The 21,548-nt window shown below is 39.5% G+C and overlaps 1 protein-coding gene across 6 annotated transcripts in view; it reads right to left on the bottom strand.

Moving 5' to 3' along the window:
- Positions 1–21,548, bottom strand: part of TBXAS1 (thromboxane A synthase 1) — a 254,332-nt gene that overhangs the window by 103,244 nt on the left and 129,540 nt on the right. The gene's annotated exons all lie outside the window — the stretch shown is intronic.

Genomic DNA, 21,548 nt, shown 5'->3' on the forward strand with positions numbered 1-21,548 from the left:
TAAATTTTAATCTCCCCCACCATTTAAGAAATTCCTATCCAGAGAACAGTGATATTCACCAAGGATTAAAAGGATATAAAAGATGAAAGTGTGTTAGAAAACAACACACTTCTGCCTGGAGGAGGCATCAGGAGATGTCCAGAACCACAGCAGAATCTACTACAACTTACATTATTGTCAGAAGATGTTTCCTAATTGTTCCTGAAGGCCTTATGGGGATTCAATAACCTCCCCACTGAAACTCTTCCAGTGCTGGAGTACTTTTACTATGGTTGCACGATCTCTTTTCCTGTACCATATAACCTTTAGTCTTTGTGCTGTCACAGGCATAGAAACCAGCTTATTCTCCCCAGCTTTGCAGCAGCCCATATATACAGAAGGCTATAATAACCACTAATATTGCTGCCATCTACCCCACATAATGCCAATGTGCTCGATACATATTATCAGTCGTGTTATCTGGGACTGACTGTTCAGTGTTGTTACTGTCCCTCTGCATAGTCTTGTTGATTTACTTCTTTCTCAAGGTACAGTCCCTGTGACCTGACACGGTGCTCCAGGCAAGGAAGGATTTTTTTTTTTTTTTTTGCCATATGTTCTGCAAGCTATATTCCTTTCTATTCACTCCAGAATACTACATACCACACCGTGACAATGTACTCATGTACTGGCTTGTGATTCTTTGCAACTCTCAGATTTTTTTTCTGAATAGTTACTCCCTAGGAAGTTATTCCCCAGCCTTTATCATTAAAGATGGTTACTCCCAAGAGTCACATATAGAAAATGTCCTTCTTGAACTTTGACCATTCTTTTTATGCCTACTTCTCCAACTGACCAACACCACTTTGAATTTTAGCCGTTTCTTTCATCCTTACCAGCTTTCTACATAAACTGTTAGTGCACTTAGTAACATCATCTAACTCATTAACAAAACTACAGAACAGTACTTGCAAAGAAGGCACCTCTGGGCTCCTCCCTTTCCCTCCAACAGTGCACTGTTCCCAAACACTTTTCAAGTCATCTTCAATTGGTATTTCAGGCATTGTACAGCAACGTCCTCTGGACAAACCATCCTAAGGTTGGTGGGTGCAGGTGGAAGGTGTACACTTCTCTAGTTACCAGGATGTACAGAGACACTCATTTGTGCATGTGAGATGTTCTGGATACTGCAGTGGCAGTACATTCCCCCATGTTATCAGTAGCAACAGTATCCACTGTACTAGGAAAGACCCAAACAAACCAAGGATGCTTTGGCCTTCCCAATGCCATCTGTTGATCCCTTTCACCCTCTAACTTTTCCTTTCAGTCATTCTTTCATTACTAATGTACGTGAAAAATTAATTCTTACCGCCTGTAACAAACCTGGATATTTTAATATCATTTTGTGCCTCAATATTTCTGATTTTATTGTCACTACATGCTATTTTTTTATTCTTCTTCTTGGAAATCTGACCTACTTTCCACTCTGTAAAAAAAAACTTCTCTTTAGGAGCCATGAAGAGCTGGCAATCTAGCTACACTGGTCTTCTAGTGCACTTCCTTAACTTTCCTCCTTATTGGAAGAGTTTGCACTTAATATTGTTTCTTTAAGGAGCTGCCAGCTCTCCTTAACACCTTTTTCCTTTACACTTGCCAGATTCTTACTAGACTGTATAAGCTTGTAAAATGCAGAAGCCTATTTTATATTGCAAACGGGCTAATGGGATAGTTTTACATGCAGTAACACCATTCAGTGTAGTAAACTAATGTCACTGGGCTGACACTACACACCACTTTTGAGCAGAGATGAGTGGTTTTCAAGTAGAAAAGTACATAGCAGGATATTAAGCTGAAGGAAGAGACTGACTTAGGTGCTGTCATCAGATGACTACTGTAAGACAAAACATGGGTTCTTTTTTAATGTATACATAGACCATTCTATTTTGTGCAATAACAAGAAAAACTTGGGACAAGCTGTCAAAGTTGAAGCAGTAGGACTGTTTTCTCTGAGTCTGCTCTTTAAATAAACAATCTGTTTTCTGACTTGTCAGTAGGTATCTTTCCTGAGGATCAGAAGTCCAGCTAGAAAGGCTCACTGGAGCGCTCCCTCATTTGTTACAGATATTCAAAGACACAGTAGAATCAGAAGAAAGAGGCTCTAGACAATTGGAAATGAGCACCATCCTTTCAGAAAGCACTGTATGCCAGCCTCTGCTTCACAGTTCTTATGTGCTGCTAGGGAAGCTGCTTACACTAAATCTTGACTCAGCTGGTCACCAAATAACTATTCCTTATATCTTTGGTCTTCAGTTTCAAACCCTGAGGGTGAGATTGCAGCACTCACTGAAATCAACAATAGGGAATGTGCCTTGATCAAGAGAAATGCACTAGTCCAAGAAATCAGGCCATGGAATATGGCCCCCAAATTAGCAAACACTCTCAGACCCATGTTTCAACCACCAGCCTTCACTCCTGTTTTATAAAGAGGAGATATCACATCACCTCCTCAGAACTGGTAACAACACATTAACATTTCTGAGGCACTCAGAAACTACAGTGAAAGAGCTGAATAACAATTCCCACAAGGAAATGACCGATTTTGTCTTCCAAAGGTTTGAATAGTGTACAGAGGAAAAAAAAAATAGAAAAAATTATGGAGCAACACTTGGAAAAGTATTTTGCATCCACTCCTAAATTGAAGGCTGCCCAATCTGTGCACTCTATAAGACAAATCTCCTTTGCAAGACAAGGCTCCACTTGGATAATTACAGATGTGATATAAATCTCACTGCATTTGCCTTGAAAGCAAATTCCCTCCCTAAACCAAACACTTGCCTTAAAAAATGCTCATAATTGCATAAAGACTGTATATAGAGCATTCACAGAGAGGGACCCAGTTTCTGAACAAAAAGTGTGTTAACTATAATATTATAACTACAACACTAACTACAGCATTGCCTTTCTAGCATTCTACTTTATGTCAGTATTGCTCCCTTAACATATTTTTTGTGTGTATAGTATTTTATACATACAAATGCTGCAAGGAATGAAAGACAATTCTGGCCATAAATTATTTTACTCTGTGTCTTTAAACTGGGTATGCAAAAATATGTTTGTGTTTATTGGAACAGCATCAGCATGACTGGCAGCGTATAGCAGATTTCATTTATCAGGTTTTCCTTATTGTTTCTGCAAACGCTTTCCTCCTAATTGTATAACCTGTGTTACAGGTTCATATAGCAGGAATGAAAATGGATTTGGTGTGAGAATGAGCCTGAAGTGTCTTAGTGAAAGATGAAGTGTCACCTCTCTCCAAATGGACAAAGTACTAGATGTATCTAAAAATCCTTTCTCTATAAAAATCACTGAAAAAATTACCATGGGAGGCAGGTGTAATATTTTCAGGAGTGGGATCTTGGTTTTTAAGTGGCAAAGGAGGTTGCTTTTAAGTCAAATGCAATCAGGCTCATGTTCCATCTATCATTATCTAAATACTCAACGATTCCTCTACACTTCCTTCTCCTGTGCAATCAACCATTTCTGACCATGGTACAGTAATGCTGCATGAAAACTACTGGCAGCATGGTAATCTGCTGCAGTGTACCTATAAGTGCTGCTGTGATTCTGAGTTCCCACAATCACAGACATGCCATCAGCAACAACGATGAAAATTGGAGGGATTTGCTTGCAAATAAATCCTTTAGAACATCAGAGCTTTTAAAACAGAAAACAAAACAATATTTGCAGATGAGCAGCATCTCTGCAGTTGATGCAAGAATTCCCTCCCCATAAAGGTGTTCCTTAGGCTGACCCTTCAGACCCAGTTATCAGTTTTCATCGTCCCTGAGTCAATTTGGTTTGCTCTGTATTACTAAATAATTCAAGAAAGTGACTCTTCTCAGGCTCTGAGGCCAAGTGGAACAGAACACCTCCTCCCTCAAGGTTAAATCCCTTTCCTGAAAAGAATGGACATATCCAAACTGCTTATAGCCATGGTACATGTTCACCTCCTGAACTGTGCTCAGACCATGCCTGGGGGACAACTAATCGATACACGACAAAACCATGCTAACAAGCATGTCAATATGGACATCTGTAGGACCTACTCATGCACTAATATCCTGTCCCTGCTTTATCCTGGAGTAAAATTGTAGCCTTCTGGGATTCATACATTGTTTGTTCCTTCTCTGAGTTTGTCACTAGCAGGCTAGACTGAACCTCTGGCAACCTGCAATGACTGCCTGGAGGAGGAAGGGTAACAGCATCATGATGTTCCCTTAGAAACCTCACTCTTCAAATATCCTGAAAAGATGAATCTTTGAAGAACCTAAAGTGTACCTTTAAAGACCCTTAACCTACTAGCTTGGAAACCTACAATATAAACCACTCACCTCCACAGAACCAGCTGCTAATCTACTCCATGTGCTTTGACAACACAGCAAGAAATGAAATTCTATAAAACAGGATCTCAGAAACTTTGTTATCTTAAACTTAGACTTAATCATAGCCTAGTGCTAAGAAAAAACAATCAAAAAAGATTTATTTCTACTGGAGTCAAACCTCAGCACTCAGTCTGGTGAGATTCAAACAAGGAACTGAGCTCTAGAGCACCAAAAATCCCAAATCCTAACAGTAACTCCAACACTAATTCTGGAATTAGTCATACCTAGCAAACACGTTTTGGTTTCATGTAAGCTTTCTTCCAGCCCTGCAGGCTTTGCAGTATCCAGCTTTAACTGGAATCCCATGCCCACTCTGCCCTGAACTTTAGCCCTAGTCTCAACCCTATGACCCATGCTAGTAAGAGCCATTCACTCCTCTCTCCTCTAGCCTTTCTTTGGTACCTAAGGGCATTGCAGTATCTAGAGTCAAGTCTAACTCTGGGCTTCTCCCACCCCCACCCTTTTCCCTCTTGGGGGAAATTTTTGGTGTATGTTCCTAATACGAGGGGTCATTCTTCTCCCAGCCTTCATGCATGCCATGCAGTTCTCTGTGTTAGCTCTAGCAGGGAGCAGCTCTAGGCTTTCTCTCCCAGGGCAAGCTCCAGAAGCAACGAGCAAGCAGCAGTGTTTGCACATCACTGGGTTAACTTGTTCGTCTTCTTATTTTCAAAGAGGGTTGCTGTTCTGCTCTTGCTAAAAATGCACTTGTGGTTAAATATTTTCATCCTGTTTAAGAAACTGCCTTTTTAAATTGAATTTAATGAAATGAAAGTTAATAAAAAACGAGAAAGATAGTTTGTAGCATGAAGACAAGACACTATCCCCATACTTCAGACAGGAACTATTAATAAAACCTCTTTTTAAGATTACTCATTCAACTCCACTTGACTGACAGGTCATCACCACCAGTTCAGCCAGCAGGTGGAACCAGCAAACCCATGAACTGCTCATATGGTATTTCACCCAGTCAGTGGCAGTGGCATGACACTTAACAGATCAGTATAACACTGCCTATTAAAAAAAGCAACAGAAAAAAATCCAACCCTGAAATATCTCAAGGAATACATCTTACCAAGCCTGCAGTAAGTGGATCATGGAAGTGGGAAGGCAGAAGATGCCTCCATATATTCGTTTTAAAAATTCCCTGTTGGTAAACTGATACAGTATATTCTTTCAAACTTGCTTGGTGTTTTAAGTCATGCTCAGTTCCCCCTGCATTCATGACATTCAAAGACATATCGTGTAGTGGCTTCTGATTGAGCCGGGAGAGCACTGTGTTGCATATTTTTAAAGCCAAAATAGAGTTCATTTATGTCATATACCCTGTAGTTCATTGTCTTTTCCATCTGGAAGGTCTGTGAGTACACAAATATTATAGCCACATCTCTTCAAAACATGTGAATTTTTTCTTTTCACAAATCATCATCTTATAATGGAGCAAGACCCAACTCCTTACCCAAAAATTAAAGCCTTTACAGAGGACAAAGGCCTGGCATTTCCCACTGAGGGCTGTGTCCCAGCGTGGGAGACCACTGAGCAGCTCCCACCCCTCGGCTCTACCCGTGAGGGGCCTCCCATCCATTGAACACCCAAGGCAATTGCTACACACAGGCGTTGTCTCTCCCAAAGCAGGTTCTCTCTTCATTTGCCTTTCCAAAACTCCATTTCCAAATCCTCAAATGCCACACACCCCACACTGCAGCTCCTGGGTAGCTGAAATCAGTCCTTCCTTGCCCATTAAAACTCTGTGCATGGATATTACTTCACAAACACTTTGCCTAAAACCCTCCCAGATCATCAGCCCTGCTGAGAGTCTATTACACTTTTTTCCACCCTCTAGAAAAGTTCGTTTAAAAGAAGTTTGATTTTAGTATTGTGATTTAGGAGGTGCTCTTGATCTTATGGCTGCAGAGGGAAAAAGAAAATGACCAAACTAACTCCAGAAAGCTTATGTTGCTTTGCAATTTCATAAAAGTGCCTAGTAAAAGTTTTCAGCTTAATTTGAAACCAACATGCCTGCGAAGAAGAGGAGAAAATATCTATGGATTATCTATTTCATTAAGCTTTTAGGTTCTCCTTGGTCATTAAGGTACTTCAAGAGAGTGTTACAGGGTAGAATTGGTTTCAGTGATTACAGCAATTGTCTTTCACTCTCCTATATAGATGAGACTGTACAAAAAGGCATCTCCAAGCCCGTTCTTTTGTTGTCAAGTCAGGATCTTCAGCAACTGACTGATGACTACCGTTCACAATTACTCATTGGAAAAATGGCACAGCCAACACCAGCTTACAAGCAAATACCAGCTTTTTTTCCCTCTCTGTGGCAAGCAGCCTGGAAACATCTGTTCTTGTCTTTGCAAACATTCTCTTAAGTCATGATTTTGTCAATAGAAACCAAAGCGAGTCATTGCAATGAGGTAAATATAACCATTCATAAATGCTAAAACAAACACATATGGCCTCCTGCAGTCTGACCCAGACTGATGCAAGTCACACGTTCCATTTTTTGGTGCAAGCAAGACCAAAATTAAGTCCACGCCTTCATCAGTTTGCATATGGTGGTCAGTTTGCATATTTCGGATCAAAACAATCAAACCAAAGAAAAACATATGTACTCTTAATTAATTAGGAATTTTGTGTATTATAAACAAAAGCAGGTTGCACTAGAGAATCCATATTCTATACACAGTGTCTGTTGTGCCGAGAAGCAGTTTTTAAACATGTTTAAATCTACTTTCCAGCTGACGTAACTGGACTTTTTAATATCGGATAAAGTTATAATACTATTAAAAGCCTCTCTGTTTATCCACACTTTTCCTTGAGGAAAAGTTGAGGACCAGAAAGTTCCTTTTACAGATTTTAAGCAGTATTTGGAGAAAAAACAGTCCCTAGTAACTTCTGGTACAGATCTATTTCCATGCTTTCAGTCATTGGCACACATAGGAATGACAGGCAATGCCCATAAGAACTTTGGCTAGATCTTTTATTTTACACAAGACCGCTGTATTCCATAATCTGCTCATTCAGAGACATGTCTGCAGCAACCCTGAAGCTTCTAGAGAGCACGGAGACAGATTGTAAGTACTACCCAGCCTCCCACTGCCTGTGTTCTTGGCTGCTGACCCCTCCCATAATCCTGACCCAAATGCCTTGGGCATGCTGTTAGATACCCCAGAAAAAGAATTCACCAAAGCTGCGCACAGAGTTGTCCAAGCTGCCACAACAGCAATGTAGGAAGAGTCCTGCACCTCCTTAAGGTATCACTTAGGAGCGAACTCAATTGGACTTAGAGTATTCATTCCCCTTGTGAAAAGGTGTTAAGCCCCAGTTCCTCTCAAAAGTCTGTTTATATAAAACTATCTTTAGAGAAGTATACATGAGTAGTATTTTGCAGTGATATCAGCCTCAGCCTTCATGATCAGCAATATTTTGAGTAGTATCTGAAACCTCGACTTCCCTGATCCAGATGACTGTCCTATCAGGCTGCAGAGATTCACTAACTTCTCTACCACAGATCCCATGGACCACATGAAATGTGGAGTAGCTTCAACACATAAGGCTGCAAGCGCATCTTCCCACAGAATCACCTATAAGTTTCTACATAGGGCACTTCACAGACAGATGAGATGAGTGTCTTAGAACTATTCCCAGCAGGTAATATTCCAGCTGCTGCTGAAATCACCAGCTCCAAGGGATTCAAGGCACTTCCAAGCATTAGCTACAGCTGGGCAAGACTTTTAAACCTGTATTGTCAAATTAAGCTCCTCAAATAGGGGTTAAATGCTTAGGAATTTCTGATTACTAGCAGAGGCAAGATAGCCAGGTGAAGGGGAGGCTTACCAACAGCTTAGTTTAAAAATATCACTTGTATGCAACATTTTTATTCAGAGAAGAGGATATATAAGAAATGTCTTTTTTTTCATGTATTTAATATTTTATTGACAATTTTGGTTTGACCTCTTTCACACAGATGTTGTAATACAGAAATAAAATTATAGCGGGGCCAGTGTAGCTTAACATCTCAAAGCACTGAGAAACACTAAAAATAAACAAGCAAGTAAGTGGCAAACTATGACTGAAAGTTGAAAGACTTTTTAAAGGGTTTCTCTCAGTCTTCCAAGTTCCCATGTAACACCTAAAAATTGTTGCCTAGTATCCCATTTCCTGTGTGACAACATCCTGATATACAAAATATACTTAAAATTGTCATTTATCTAATTTGAAACAGAACATTTGGGATTAATATTTCAGACCAATGATCTCCAGACCAATTCAGACCAATATGTGCAAACCAACCCAAGGAAAAAGTATTTCACCTTTTTTCCCACCTATGCCAAAAAGAAAATTTGAAAATAATGTTGAACAAAGCAGATAAAAGTCTGCTTGTGAAGACTCCTCATACTTTAAAAAAAACAAAACAACAACAAAAAAAAACCAAACAAAAACACAAAACAAAAACAACAAACAAACAAACAAAACCAACCAAACAAAAAACAAACCAACAAACAAAAATGGGTCCAAGATGCTATTTAAATCAAACTACTGAATAAAAAGGCTATTAAAAATTAAAAACATGGATGCAGTTTCCAGCCTAGGAAGTCAACCATGGACAGTCAGATGTTAGGAGGATGTTCTATAGGTAATATCGCTCTGCACTTGCCCTGTTCTTCTACTCTTTCTCTAAGCATATGCTGTTAGTCAGAGTCAGAACACTCCCTGGCCAAATACTTATCTTTTTATGTTACTTCGTCTTTAAAAAGTCATTCAGAAAAAGAACTCCAGGTCAGCTCTAATGGCAGGATGACAAGCTGTCAACAAATCACATTTGCAGTATCTGCTCAGCTGAAGAATTTGAATTCCCTGCCTGGTACTTCACAATTGTTTCTAATTACATTGAGTGGATATTTACACATCAGGGAAAAAAATCCAAACTTCATGTATTAAGATATCCACATCTATCTGTCAAAACATTAATGCATTTTCCTGATCGCAGTAGCTGCTTTCATTCCTCATTTATTTGTCCCTCAAGAAGAGCTAGGCTATAAAACTTTCTCAGTAGTTGCAAAGCACACTTTCAGGATTTTTATCTTCCAAGATTTCATATTTGTGGGGTTTTGTCTGGTTTCAATCAAATTAAAAAAATAAATCCTAATTTATCAAAGCATGTCAAAGCACGCTTACATGAAATAGTGTTTGTACATTTGCCTCTTACAAATTAATTTGAGCACATCAAGAATTAAATGTTTGTCATAAGATAATTTCAAGAATAATAAAGACCTATTGCACACAGATAAAATTACAGGACTTATCATGAGTTCCCTAGAGCTTATAATTTCAGTAAAACAGCCTTACTTCACAAACAACCTGCAAGCAGACTGTTGCTCACATCGCTCTTATTTCATTTCTTCAAGGAGAGAAGTTAAAATGTTCCTCTGAGTATCAGCAAGTACCTCGTTCAAAATATATTAACAATATCAGCTACTTTTGCATCCTCAAACATATTAGACTTGGAATAGCAAGTAGCGCAGAGTACGAAGCATAAAGCACATCACCATATCTTGTCATCTTAATTAAGAGTTCTAGGACAAGATAAAACTTTAAAACAACCAAAAACCCCACAAATTGGAGCCCACACCCCAGAGCTCATCATTCCCTTTCTCGCCAAACAGGCTTCCTTCAGGCAATGCATCATTTGGGAGGCCTGTTTCACCACTCTGTTGCTTCAGTTTTACTGTGTTGTCACCATGACATGAAACTAAGGGGACGGGTCAGAGCCTGAGTCCTCCCCACTTATGTTGCCCAAAAAGCCAGCGCTAGCATTTCAGGCACAGACAGGCTGGAAGCTCAGCAAACACACACAGCGACAGAGCAGGATTTGGGATTTAGATTCTCTTTCGTCGAGTGCCCTGGGAAGCAGTACGTGCCAGCCACGAGAGTGAGACATCTGCAGCCTTTCACTGAGGACTAACACCACGACAGCCAAGCGTACACAGAAAGGCAATGGGCAACCTGAGTGGAGGTTGCCCTAGTTCTGCCTGCTGGGACTTCCTATGTGAAGAAGAAAAGAGGCTTCACTCTCTAGAAGGACCACGCACCAGTGGAATTGCCAGGTCGTACCCATACTCGGCACACACATCACACTTGATTGCATGCACCTAGCAAATTATTAGTATTTGCAAGTTATTTGTATCTGCACTTCCAAGCCCAGCTTTATTGGTGGGTGGAAGCTGTAGCTCTCAATCATCAGTGTTGGCCAGCACAGCACACGCTTCCACAGCACAAGAATTCATTTTGCATCTGTGCAGCTGCTTCTCCCACACCTGAGGTTCATGCTGAATCCCCCCAGGATCCAACAGCCTGAAAAATAAAACGGATCTTGAAACTGAAAAAGTAACCCTTTGTGACATGTCTAAAACCCTACTGATTTTTGACTTAGAAAAAATCTTGACCCTAGGACAAACCTAAGTTCTTACAGCCAGAAATGACTGTCACTGCCAAAATACCACCACAAGCACCAAGGAAACTGCTGAAAAAAAGTGAGGACATGGGAGCTGCCCCAGTAGACCACTGAGGAAGGTAAAACCAAGGCTGTGCCATCCAGCAGCGAGAGCATTTAAAGAACATCTAATCTAACACAGTGAAACACCAACTAAAGAGGCAATATTCCTTTTAAAAACTCAAATCAAATATTAAACAAAACAAAACCAGAGTTACAGCAACTTAAACAAAGCCGTGTGGTTGCAAGAAACTGGAAAAAGTGCAAAATCAATTTCTTTCTCTGGGCTTTCTGAAAGAAAAAAAGGAGAAAAGTTCCAACAAAATATCTGGTTATATATGTTTCTGGAACAAAATAACTTTACCTTATAAATTGAAACTACTTTTTACATTAAAAGCTGTAACTGAAACAAATTATTTTAATCAACTTTTTTTTTCTTCTGACTCTTCAAAATCAGCCACAGTATGAAACATCTGTCTTCCCCACATCTCTTAATCGAATCTCAGAAATCATTACGGTGATTTTTTTTTTAATTCTTGCTGCTGATGATCTAGTATGCCATCTATTCCTACTGAAATCAATCACAGTTATCTTAGGAGGATACTAAGACAGCAAAATAAAGCACTAAGAGGTTTGAAAATCTTAGGCTTATTGCAGTTTTTGTATCCTAAAGCATATGCAAAAGTGGGCCCAAATGGGTCCAATTCTTTAGTTATATTATTCTATACTACTTTTTTTGCCACAGGATCTCCATTTGATTTTTCAAATATAAGATTTCTAGAGAAATAATATAATCTGGGAGGTTTTAATATTACACATAAAAAACCCCTTTCATGTGAAATGAATCAGTCACAAACTCAGGATTCTCATCCTTGAGATGTAAAGCTCACATGAAGACTTGTAGAAGTTCTTAGTCATCTGTAGAGTCCTGTCAGCAGGGATAGATAGTAGTAAGTCAGTCCTCTTTAATAATTTTTTGTTGAGTCTGTGTTTACTGAGATTCTTCAGGGGCTTATAAACTTAAGCAGTTTGGTCAGATTTTCAAAGTGGTTTTTATATCCAGCCCTTAACACTAGAGGGAACAAAGCCAAAACCAAAGAAATAGACTCTGAGTTTATTTTCCTCACAATCGATAAATAACCCTAACTTTTCCCTAGACATAGTCTCCAAAATAGCAAGACTTTTTTGACTGAAAATGGAAAATATTAATTGAAGCAGTTAAACTATGATAATCTGCTGAAAGGAAAACATTGTAATGGAAGACATGAGCAACTTTAATTATAGATCTCACCATTGCCTCTGTAACAATACAGCTTCTTTGGAACTGATGAAATACCAATATAGTCCCGATGACATTAAAATATGACTGAAGGTCAATGACTGGTTAAACTGGAATGTTTCTGAGCCATTGTTAAATTATTCAGAATTATTTTAGGAAAGCTGTATAAAAAGTGCAAGAGTGCAGTTTTAGCTTCATCTGAATGCACATACTGAGAATGGAAAAGGAAATTGGGAAATTGTCCTTTGCAATTGCCTCAAAAAGAGAAAAAATAATATCTTGTGTACCTTCAACTTAGAATTTATCTAGCACAAGACAAGAGTGTGAGATAGTTCTTGTTTTCACTACTTATTTCCCCAAACTCTTTTCTGCAAGAGCAAGCATGAAAGGAAAAGAAGAGAAATGGAATATTATTTCAGTAAAGAATGTAGTTATTTTTGTTTCTATTGCTTAGCACATTGAGAGGAGGCTGGCAGGAGTAAATAATTAACAAGAAGCAACAATCCTTTACTTTTGCTGCAGAATAGCTGTTGCCTGATCCTGGTATATAAGCTGCTGTGTATGTGTCTGTTGGGCCAAACGGAGCCTTCTCGAGCCATCCCCAAGCCTTCAGAAACAGAAGAATCAACATGAAAATGAGCAGTGGCCAGGTGTGCTCAAAGTAGGGAGCACTCATTATGCTGGAGAGCTGCGAGTGAGCCAAGCAGTGTAAAAACTTGAATTTTACACCCCTCATCCTCTTCGCTTTCCCTTTTAATTTGGTGAATGTAACACTGAAAATACATCAGCGGGGCTGGCAAGTGTCCTGCAACTTTCCTTGGTCATGGTCAGTAGCTCTGCATGTACAGAGTAGCACTTCCACAGCACCTGCAAAACACACAGCAGCATCTTCCCTTCCCTAGGCTCAGATGAGCCAACTATTTGCTATCAATTATTTACAACAAATGGTGCCAAGATACGTGGTTGCTATATAAACAAAGAATTCTCACCAGAGACTAAAATAATACCTGCAGACTCATTCTTCACTTACGATCCACAAGATTTATGGCTGTAACACGTAGTCAGTGGTAAGGAGCGCACGGTCTCTAAACGTCCTTTCCCGTGGAGGTTTCATTCTCACAGAATGAATGTTATATAGTGTAGGTCACAAGCAAAAAAAAACCAGGATGGCAACAATTTTTTGCTTAGAACAGATTTACTGGAGTTAATCACTGGGTAGAAGAGAACTTTCCATGCTTTGGTCAGAGAACCACTACAAACCAGCTGCATCAATTTAAGATGCTACGACCCCACCAGCTGTTCACCGCCCTCCATCTATTGGAGATAACCACCATTGAAATGGGGCTGGTGGAGCACCCTTGTGAGCACTCATCATCTGCTTCAGTGCCAAGTCAGCCTGCATAGTTTTGAAAAAGTCCACACTGACACATAAAACTAAGATGAATTTTCTTCTGAGCTGAACCAGATGAGGAATGCTCACATGATCCCTTTTGTAGGTCTTGCTGTGGGAATGGTAAGTTCAGCTAAGACATCTTAACAAAAGGCTGTTAGCATTGTGCTAGATAAGAATATTATCATTATATCATAAAAAAAAAAGGAAAGGAAGAAACCTTTCATACTTTTAAGTTCAAATATAAACATAAAGGCAGGTAAATGGATTAAGCTATCTAGATGAATGTCTAAAAAGAAAATTATTTCCACTATTTTGAAGATGACAATACTACCTTTAAAAGACTTAAAATGAAGAGCAGAGGCTTGCAAGGATTATTATAATAATGCCCACGTGTATCACATTAACTCTCACTGAAGAGGAATGAACTTCACTTGCACACAGACAGGTCTCCAAATAGAACTCCTATCACATTCAAAACAAAAAGCTTACCCATGGAAAAAAAAAAATCACCTGCTGGCACAACAGTTAATAGAAAGAATTCAAACCGGGGTGGAGTAGGAACAGATTTGGAGCCAATGGAACCAATGGGAGAAATGATGCCCAGATGCAACCTCTGGCACTGGAATTCACCACAGCACTGGTTGCTGGAGGCTGGGCAGATAAACCAGAAGGAAGATTACTGTCACTGTCTGTCCTGCTGTTATGATAGTCTTCTGAACTCTGCTGCTGGCCACTTCTGGAAGAGGACACTCAACCAGGCTACACAGATCTTCGGCATGATACATGACAACCATTCAAATATCATATATTGCCATGTCACATCCACTCCAGTGCTGAACTTCCCGGCTTTTAGGTAGATACACATAAATCACTTCTCTGTGCTGTAAAACATCACTTGCATAGACCTGAGACAGTTTGTCTATCATCAGATGCTTCAAAAGGATTTTTTGTACAGGAGAAGTTGAGTTACCTCCAAATGTGGTTAAAGACATGGAAACAAAGCGAAGTGCTGGGTCTGAACTCTGATTGCTCAAGCATGTAAAAAAGGCCAACTCGAATGTTGTGATCTGAGCCTATGTCAATTCTGGAACAAGTGACAAACTAATTACTCTTTTAAACAAAAGCAGACTGGGAGAGGCAGGAATCAAAGGACATGACACTCTACTGTATGTCAAGAATAGAGAAAAGTGAGAAAATTGCAAACAAAACAACCATTCTGCTACTGTCAAATAATAGTTTCAGAAGTCAGAAATGAGGGACTGTTAAAAACCTGGGCTATTAGACTGAATAAGCTTCAGAAAAAATATTCTCACAGCATACATCGAAAGAAGTAGGATAAGTTGAATCTCCCTCTAAAAAAAAACCAAATCAACAGAAATCAAAGGTCAGGACCAGCAAAGGCCAGCACAAACTGCATCTCTACTCCACCTACTCAACACAGTCAACTAAGGACAGGATTAGATAAGGAAGCAATACTGTATTTAAACAGGAAGAAATATTCATCAGACTTAAGATTTCACATATTTTATCCAGCAGTAAAACATGTTCTTTAAATAAGGAGCAGAGCTCTAGAAATAGATAGTCCTTTCCTGCCTGTAAGTGTTGTTTGTCTTCAGCATTATTATTCAGTATTAAAAAAAAAAGTGCTGCAAACCCAGTAAATAAATAGCCAATGTAAGTTTGATGAAAGATTGGCTCAGAAGACTGCTTTTGGCCTGAATAGAAAGATATGCTTTCATCCTGTTTTGACTATACTCATACGTTTACCTAACATAATTGGATGTAGTTAATATTGCAGGAGCCTTCAAGCAGCGCACATTTCCCTCATTAGTGGGTTTAAAGCCTTAATGATATCTCCTGTGCTGCAGAAAAGCCCAATGTAGGCTTTAAAAATGATTGGCAAGTTTCAACGAGAGAAAAACTGGGGGAAGGGAAGGCAAAACCTAATAAAACTCTGATCTTGTTTTCTTCAGTTGTTTAGAAAAGGAAATTTTGCAAATGATAGAATGAAGAAAAAAGAGGTGAGGATAAACATGTCAAAATAGATAATTTCAAAAGTTGATCTTACAGTAACTCAAAGAAACGTGAAAGAAACAGAGAGTGGGTAGAAAGAGTAAGTGACCCTTCACATACCTGGAACACATTAAGACACATACATACTTAGTCTTACACAAAATTCTGATGACATAAACAAGTGCATATGCACAGCATACTGTCAAATCAGCATCTTCCTACACCTGCAGCAAAACCACCTATTTGTAGTTTCATTATGCAGTATTCACCCCCCCACACTTTAAGTCTCAATAGAGTTGGCAGGGAAGCCTCGCATTTAAGAAACAGAATGTCACAATATACCACTAACTAAGTACATGCAAAGGGGTTTGGGGTTTTGTTGTTTGTTTGTTTTGTTGGTTTCTTATTGACTAATTTTGACCATTTTCCAGGAACAGAAATTTCACAGGCTGATTTAGTTTCAAAAGAAGCGTAATTATGTACAGCTGTATTCAGTATTTCTTAACTGCCTTGAACAAGCAGTGAAAGGGAGATTTGCACACATTATCAGCCACTATCATTAGTGCTGTAAGTACGTAATCCATCTGGTGTTCTGGTGTCTACCTAGGAGCAGGTATTGAACCAGTGATGGCTGCAGTATAATAGCACAGAGAAAGAGTGCTAAAAATGAACAAAACAACACAGCAACCCTGGTCATTTCTCGATACAAGACTGTCCTTGTGTTTGTGTTCTCCCATGGTTCCACAAACCATCTTTATATGTACAGGCGTGGAGAGTGGAGAATTAAAAATGTAAATTTCCTCAACACGCGGTTTTTCAGTCTTCACAGGGGAAGAGGTAGCAGGATACCATGGTGATGGCAGCACTGCAGTCCATTAATAAACCAGAGAAAGACTCAGGGATAGATTCAAATACTTAGACCCATGCTGAAAAATAACTCATTTCATAATAACTCCTAGAAAAAATAAGAGGACTGTACATCTCAGCATCAGCTGTGGTCTCAACCTGCTGATTCATCATTTCTTGATGGGGGACAAGGAAAGAGGAAACTTGTTTTCAAGTCTTCTAGTCTCCTTACAGTCAATTGCATTGCTTTTATATTGCCAAGGTTTATGGCCCATAGCCTCTGAAAACAGACAACCCATGTCCAGAAAAGAGAAAAAATGGAAGGTTTTTATTTTGTATTCCATCTGTGTGTAACCCATCTGTTTCCACCACTGCTGCTAACCCTTCATACAGAAGGTAGCAGCCAGTTTTATTTGCAATTTTACCAGGAAGTGTGACAAATATTAGTGTTTACTTACTCAATTAGAGATCCATAAATCTCAAGCAAACAAATTCACGTGACCTACCTGGACAACAATACAGTAGCCAGTTAAAATAGCAGCCTCAATAGAAGTGTAGCTTTCTCAAAAGCCCAGCAATAGCCTTGCCACCACTGCTGCGGATATGCTGAGAGCTTCCTCCCATCACAACAACAAAGGAAACCTTCCAGGAAACCTTCCTCAAATCGCAAACTACCTAAGTTGTCGCTCAGAGGAAATGCATTGTCAGCTAGAGGGTCTCTCCAAGTCAGTCAACAGGACCATCCTCAAGCTAATTGGACTTTACTATAGTCAGTAGTAAAGATTGATTGCTTGTAAGTTGTTCTGTGGCATTCCAACCTATTTTTATTTATATCTTCCTAAATTTTCAGAAGTCTTTATCAAATACTTAAATGAGTGAGAATCAAAGAATCACAGTGAGTTAGGAGGGACCCACAAGGATCATCAATTCCAACCCTCAACCTTGCACAGAACCATCCCAAAGAGTTACACCATGTGCCTGAGAGCATTGTCCAAATAAATGCTTCTTGAATTCTGTCAGGTTTGGTGCTGTGACCACTGCCCTAGGGAGCCTGTTCCTGTGCCCAACCACCTTCTGGGGAAGAATCTTTTTCTAATATCCAACTAAGCCTCCTCTGACACAACTTCAGGCCATTCCCTCGGGTCCTGTCACTGATCACCACAGAGAAGAGATCAGTGCCTGCCCCTCCTCTTCCCCTCATGAGGAAATTGTAGACTGCAATGAGGTTTCACCATCTTTTCCATGAGAGACACAGTGAAAAACAGAGTCTCCTATTTAAGGGAATAGCCTAATTCTGGACAGCCTATGAATAAACATGTATATACACAGTCATGGCCCCCGGAATTAAATGAGAAGTAAGAATGTGAACAGAAGTAAGTAAATGCTACCATATTATTATGTATAGTGGTGTCATGGTTTAGGAATGGTACTCCCCAGTTCAGTGCCCCCACCGAGACTCTGCAAACCACACTGCCACTCTCTCCCTTTGCCACTTTCCCTCCCCTCCTCCCTGCATCAGGATGAAGAGAACTGGAGGCAAAAAAAGCAAAGATCATGGGTTAAAATAAGAGCAATTTACTGGAAACAGCAATGAGATGAGAAAATGAACAGTAACAACAACACTGCTGACAGAGGGAACAAGAAAAGAAATGATTCACATGGAAACCCTCTGACAATAGACAATACTGTATGGCTCCCCAGAAAAGCATCCCTTTCCCCTGTCCCCAGTAATGCCATGAGATGGTACAGAATAACCTATGGGTCCTGGCAATGCCCCTTCCTGGCTATCACAAAAAAATTCAGCCTGTCCTGGCTGGGATCAGGACAAGTGGTCAGCAGAAGCAAATGCCAGGTGTTCCAAGGTAAGTACAGGTGAGCTTTCCCATTTTGCAGGACAGAGATTTCACTTGGTTTCCTATTCTGAATTAGAATCACAAATAAAAATTACAAGCTTGAGAGACAATAATCCTCAAATACAATCAATTGTATTTTTACAATACAATTTTAGCTTTTCTACTTTAGCGGTTTTTTTAATACTTCAAAATAAAAACTTACTTAAAAAGAAAAAAAGGAGCTTTTCACTAAAACTTTTTAATCTACATTTCTGAAGCTTCTTTTAAGAACAAACAAAAAAAGCCTCCCACCACAACTACTTGAATTAACAGATAAACCAAATCCCAATCCATTGCCATCAGTCCTAAAGCACTAACATTCGCTAATGATACTGTTCGGCTGGAAATTCCCAATATAGTCTTTTACATTTATTAAGGTGACAAAGCACTTCCTAAATGCTTTGCCCTTGTGAACACAGGAATTCTGTAGCAAAGCCAAAAACTGAGCTCAGAGCTCCTAAATCCCGACCTAGAGCCCTAATCGCAAAACCAGACTTCATCTCACCGGGATTCAGAGGATCAGGTGGTTCACAGAATACGGTCTACTAATACATCAGTCCTTTCTTTAAGGGTAACTGAAACCAAAGTCTGATTAATTTTACAGTCAATAGCAGTGATCATTTGAGAACATTAGTTTTCTGCTATTAGCTTCAGCATATGGGGAATAAGGGGCGATTTGTTGTGCATGCATAAAAAGACTTACATAGTGTGAAAGAAATGACCCTCTCAAAATTTATTATTTTAATTTTCAAGTTTCTATTGCAAGCATATGCACTGCTACTTTAAAACATTTAAACCAAACTGAATTTAATTGCTCAGAAAAATTAACGTGCAAGCTCTGAAAGCAAAAAGAGGAAAGAAAAAAGAAATCCAGAACTAAAAGCTATTTTACCAGGTATAGAAGGCAGCAAAATAGTTACATATATATTGACACAGCTAGAAAGGTATTCTAGTATGTCTAGAAGACAGCCATGGAAACACATATGGGAAAGCAAGCAGATACATCACTATGGTGGTTGAGCCTCAGTGCTCCTGAACCATCAGGTCAAAACAAGGATAAGAGCCCTTTCTCAGCTTCCTGGCAGGGACTGGCACTGGAAAATCACTCAGGCATCTGGGCTTACATGGCTGTACAACAGCACCCACAAATACACAGTCAAACAAATTAATATTAAACAGATAAGTGTTATATAGTCAAATGCATTTCCTGCTAACATAATTCCCTTTCTGTAATGATGCTGTACCAGCCAAGATTTCAAACCAACTATGATCTAGAAGCTGTAGAAAACTGCTAGGCAAAAAATTCTCTGCTTGGACACCTTTTCACTTATCCTCATAAGGCACAGAATGATTTTTGGAAGCGCCAAATATTCTTAGGTAATGAGACCAAGGCTTGTTGTACATGTGGTAGGACTCATGTTTGGGTTTGTCCTAAAAGTCAGAGAGGGAGGGAAGAACATCACAGCTCTGTATCACAAACAACCAGATGTTCATGGCATGGCCTGCCATCAGGCGTGACAGCTTTACTGCATCAGGAACCGAAATGTCACCATAGCATGTACAAAGAGGCACATTTTGTGAAGTTTCCATAATAAGATATGGCACAGCTGATGTCTACAACACTTTAGTGAGGATTAGAGATTCAGCCCCTTCTCAAATCACAGAGACCCCAAATCAACATGTGTTCATCTGTATGCATCCATAAATATATACAGGTATGTACACATGCCCACGTGCAGGTGTGGTCAACTAATCTTGGGACATGGTGGCTCCAGGCTTTCATGTCCTATGTGAACCAAAGAAAAACTAAGATGAAACAAAATGAAGAAATGGAAAAATGACAAAACATATCTAAACAGACTGAGGCAGAGAACAAATTTAAAGCACATTCCTCATTCCTCCTCTTAGCAGCCACAAAACCCAGAAACTTTTCAAAACTAAGTATCACAATCAAACTATTTGCACGCACCGGAACATCACTTGTCTACCAAACCACCCCACTGAACAGTCATTTTAAAGGGTGGGAAAATTAAGACCTTCTTATATATATTTACCATTTTTTCTCATTTGTTTGAATCATTTTCCAAGTATTGGTTTACCCACTGTCATACTGTGTGTCACTGGTGCTCCAAACCACCACACGAAGGTAAGCTTACAGCAAAGCTCATGCATCATCTGTTTACAAAGTGAGTTCATCGGACTCTACAGCAACAATTTCTAAATAAACTAAGAAATTCACATGAAAGGATGATGACGGTGGCATTGACACAGCCGGAAATAATGCTAGGAAGTTTGATTGGAAGAAAAGAAACATTTCTAAACCAAACAACCAAGGGTACTGGGTCAAGTCAGCATGTATATGTGTCTTTTGGGAAGAGTACACAACTTTTCATTCCTTAACTATTTTTACATTACGTGTCTCCAAATGAGTATGTTAGTGGGTTCATTTTTCAAAACAAAAACTGTATTTGTGAGAGAGATACTGAAGAAACACCCCAGCCCATAAACTGTATCATACTCTGGGTTTGGATACATAACTGCATTATCACTGTTTACTGAAAGACAGCACAGTGGGGCTGATGCCTGTTCTTTAAAAATCAAGTAAGACCTTGCACAAGACACCCAAGTGACCTTTCACTTGCAGAAGGCACAGACGCACACAAGTCAGTTCCTGAGGTACCACACAGAGTTGTTTGAAGCCAGTTGTGCATCCCAGTCCTGCTCTGGAGACACATAATCACTATCAGCCAGTGTAGAGTCATCTAAAGTTAATAGAAGTACGTTGATTTATGCTGACTGAGGACCTGACCCGAAATCCACCGAATTATGGGTTGGTTGAGTTTGAAAGGGACCTCTGGAGGGCCTCTTGTATCAAATTTGGATAGATCTTTTGATACAGTAATATGAAGACACTTTTTCTTCCCCCCTAGCACAAGACCAGAAAGAATAGCTAATTCAGGGATATGACAGCCATCATGGACCACAACTGAACAGGATGCAAAAAACAGGATCCTTCTTACTTTGTGGTTGCATTTTATTTGTTTAATAGCATAGGTAAGCCTGAGGCTTTACAGATCTACCAAAATAAAGACGAAGCCAACAGCTTAGTGTAACAGACAAATTCTACATGTGAAAAGAGTAATCAGATCTCATGTGGATGAACTAGAAGAAAAGGATAGACAAGCAAAAAGAAAAGAAGCTCGAGCAA

Source organism: Lepidothrix coronata, unplaced genomic scaffold (assembly GCF_001604755.1).
Source record: "Lepidothrix coronata isolate B3197 unplaced genomic scaffold, Lepidothrix_coronata-1.0 Scaffold10, whole genome shotgun sequence".
Lineage (NCBI taxonomy): Eukaryota > Metazoa > Chordata > Aves > Passeriformes > Pipridae > Lepidothrix > Lepidothrix coronata.